The sequence below is a fragment of the Corapipo altera genome, unplaced genomic scaffold (assembly GCF_003945725.1).
Source record: "Corapipo altera isolate COAL_440 unplaced genomic scaffold, ASM394572v1 53, whole genome shotgun sequence".
Lineage (NCBI taxonomy): Eukaryota > Metazoa > Chordata > Aves > Passeriformes > Pipridae > Corapipo > Corapipo altera.
Window position 1 is genome coordinate 9,680,043 of NW_020884900.1, and position 3,447 is coordinate 9,683,489.

At 39.8% G+C, this 3,447-nt stretch overlaps 1 protein-coding gene across 13 annotated transcripts in view; it reads left to right on the plus strand.

Annotated features, from left to right (window-relative positions):
- CAMK2G (calcium/calmodulin dependent protein kinase II gamma) overlaps nt 1-3,159 on the plus strand; it is a 118,095-nt gene extending 114,936 nt beyond the window's left edge. For all 13 annotated transcript variants that reach the window (XM_027649369.1, XM_027649381.1, XM_027649368.1 and 10 more), the window contains one exon: nt 457-3,159. The gene's annotated coding sequence lies outside the window, so the exon portion shown is untranslated. The remainder of the gene's footprint in view (nt 1-456) is intronic.
- The last annotated feature ends 288 nt before the right edge of the window (nt 3,160-3,447 follow it).

The following is a 3,447-nucleotide window of genomic DNA, read 5'->3' on the forward strand; positions in this document are numbered from 1 at the left end:
ACCCTTAGAAAAATAGAATTTTTCTAAACCCTTAGAAAAATAGAATTATCTTTCAGTTCAGGGTAAAAGTAAATGGGAAGTGAGGCAGAAACTGTTCCTTAGGACCAGAGCCTTTGAGCACCCCTTAGGAAACTTCTTCAACTTCTAGGTCGTCGCTGTTAGATAGTGGGCCCAGGTCTGCTCCAATGAAGCACGTAATTCATTTTAGCAAGTAGTTAATTTTCATTGGCACACTCAGCCACCTGGAAGGGAAAGTGTGTGCCTCTTCAGAGCTCTCCTCGCGAGCCTCAATCTGTGTTGTGTTAGGAAGGGTTTCTACCTACACCAAATAATTAGCCTGTAGAAAACTCGGGTTTTTTAATTGTATACAGCTAATGTTTGGCTTTATTTCCTTCCATCTTCCATCCTGTTCTCCCCTCTCCTTTCTGGGTGGACACTACCTCTTCCTGACTGCAGCAACTTGTGGAGATACTCAGCTGGAGGGCAATATCTTCTTAGCAAGCAGCTCTGGAGTGCCTGAGTGACAGCAACGGTCATGTCTGTTTTGACGTTAAAAAAATAAATACAAATTACAAACAGGCAGCAGCCAAATGCACGAAACCCTGCATGCATCTGATGCTCCGGGCGCTGCCTTTCTGTTGTTTTCCATGGATCCATCGTGTCTGTTTCTGCTGTACGAAGGTGTTTTTAAATCTAAAAAAAAAAAAAAGACATGTTGTTTGTATAAAATAATAAAAAACAGGAATAATGCTAAATAAATGACAGATTATCCAACATGCCCCTTCCCCCAGGGCTAAGAAAATGGCAGCAACCGGAACATCTTTCAGAAATGAAGTGAGGGGGAAAGCAAAAGTGAAGGAGAGAGGAAGAGAGAGGGAGAGCAAAAAAGGAGGCAGCTTGAGCAGCGGATGGCTGAACTGTGCTCCGCAAACCACGGTGGAAGTTAACACCGCATTCGGGCTGTGCTGCAACCTCAGCCGGTGAGAGGTGGCGAGGAGACCCCAGAGGAGCCAGTGTGAAGACTGGGGTTCAAGAGAGAGGAGGCACCTCTCTTCCTGTTGCCCGGCAGTCTGACTTCAGCCTGTTTCTTAGATTTCTGCACAGCAAGAACGCTATGGAAAGCTGGTTGCTCGGCTGCTGGATCCCAAAACAGACTTTTTTTTTCCTTTTTTTTTTTTTTCTTTTCTTTTCTTTTTTTTTAAGAAATAAAACAAAATGGGATGTTGATTTAAAACTAAAGATGGAAGTAGGGATTAAAAAATGGGTTTAAGTGAATATAACTTGAATAGAAGTTCGCTCCTTAGTGATCCTGGTTTTAAAAACAGCCAAACAAGGAGTTTTGAAGCCAGCTTATTTAATTTAACAAAACAAAACAAAAAAGCATTGCGTTAAGGGCAGAGATTTTAGAGGAAGAGGGTACACGTATGGGATTTTCTATTATTTTTTTCCTTTCTAGTAGCGTAGTTGGGATCCACAGTGCTGCAGAACACGTGTTCCTTAGGAAGCAGACAAAAAACTTAGTGTTATGTTCTTCATGAAAACTTGCACATACACTCCTATATGAGGCATAAATAGCGTGTGTTTTTTATACTGAAATATATGCACCCATAGAATTGAAGGGGTTACCTGGCCTCCTGTTTGATTTGTTTGGTCTCCGAGTAAAATAGCAGTGGGAGCCAGTGGCCCCAGCCAGGTGCTTCTCCCCACCACTAACCCATCTGATGTTTGTAAGTGTCATGTTTCCTAGTGTTTATTTGGGTAATTTTTCTATTTTTTACAGTGATGTTGTAACAGAAAACTATCAGATCAGAACCTCAAAAGCTGTAGCTGAAGGACTCTAGGCCACCTCCCTGTGTTACCTCTGGGTGTTAGAGAATACCTCATGAAACAGAGGGGAAAGGGAATGAGCACATGTGATCTGATGTTTGTCCTTTGGGCCAATTCATCTTCCTTTCTTTTCTTTGCTGCAAAAGGATTTCAGTTCCTTTATTCATCGGGTGGGGAATGTGTAAGTGTTTAGTTGACCTTACCAAGGAGGGAGCCTAGCCCCAGGAAGAAAATGGCCTTTCTGGCAGACCTGATGGGATTTGTCTTGACCAAGGGAAGGCATCACTTGCAGAAGTTGGGATGAGCTTTTACCTGCATTTGTCTACCCCTAATCAGGTTTTTGGATCTTTAGAGGGAGTTAAAATGATTGCCTTGACAGCATCGGCAACCTTTTTGCAGACTATGGAAAAGAAGACAATTTGGAATTTTAATCCTTATTCGACAAAATGCAGAAAATAAAAGCTGTTGCACAAAGCGGAGCTGTCAATTTGCAACAGATAGCACTCTGCTCTCTTTGTTAGAGAGGTGCTATCCCATACCAGGATTGGATGAGCCAGCCCCTGATGAAGGAAAAGATCATCCACACTTACCAGGTTTGTTTAAGCAAACACCCTTTTATTCCTCCCTCCACTATCCCAGGGAGGAGTGCGGGGATTGAACTCATGGGGGGCAAACACTAGATTTTATTATTTCAAAACATTCATAAAACAGCACTAAGCCAGTGAGTGAAGTGGAAAAGTGAAAAGCCTTGATATTTTAATCAGACTTTTTTTAAACCACAGAGAGCAAACAGATTACAATTATGCCATTTAAAAAAGATAAATGCAAAACATTATGCATGCCTTCTTTTGGTCTGATCTTCCTTGTCTCTACCTGATGATTATTAATAATTAAAAAAAGAGAGAACCCTCTGTATTAAGTATATGCATCTTTCAGAGAAAATTTTAAAAGAACAGAACTGTTGGTTTTTTTGTTTTTGCACAGTCTTGGAGACAAATTCTTTCGGATTTTTTTCGTTTGTTTTGTTTCCTTTTAAGTTAATGAGAACCTTAGCTTGGTATGGCCATTATCAAACACAGCTGTACACCTTTAGCATTCTTAATGTTCTCTTATGGGGCTAATGTAAGCATCTATATAATATATATTATAAATATCACATTTTAAACAGGAAATGGAAGGCATTTGATGCAGAATTTTTGCATGATATAGAAATAATTAAAGTTAGCTAGTGTTTGTTTGTTTGGTCTGAATGTTGGTAGAACCTTCATAGCTTTGTTACAATGAAACCTTGAACTGAAGATATTTAATAAAATAACATTTAAACAGTGTAAAGTTTGGAGTGTCACATTATTCTCTTAAACCATGTAACAATGGTGCTTCTGGGATAACAATCAATTTACAGAGCTTTCTCTGTGTGTGTGTGTGAGAGAGTTAATTGTGTGATTTAAAAATGTAATTTTTAAAAAGGAGAAAAAGTTAAGTGGTACCATACCTAAAAGGAGCGGAAAAAATGCTAGCATTAAAAACAAAGGGACAACAGACCCTGTTAAAATGAACTTAATGGCATGTCCCTGACAGACCAGGCATAACAGGGAAATGTTGCTTTTGTTCCTAATAGCC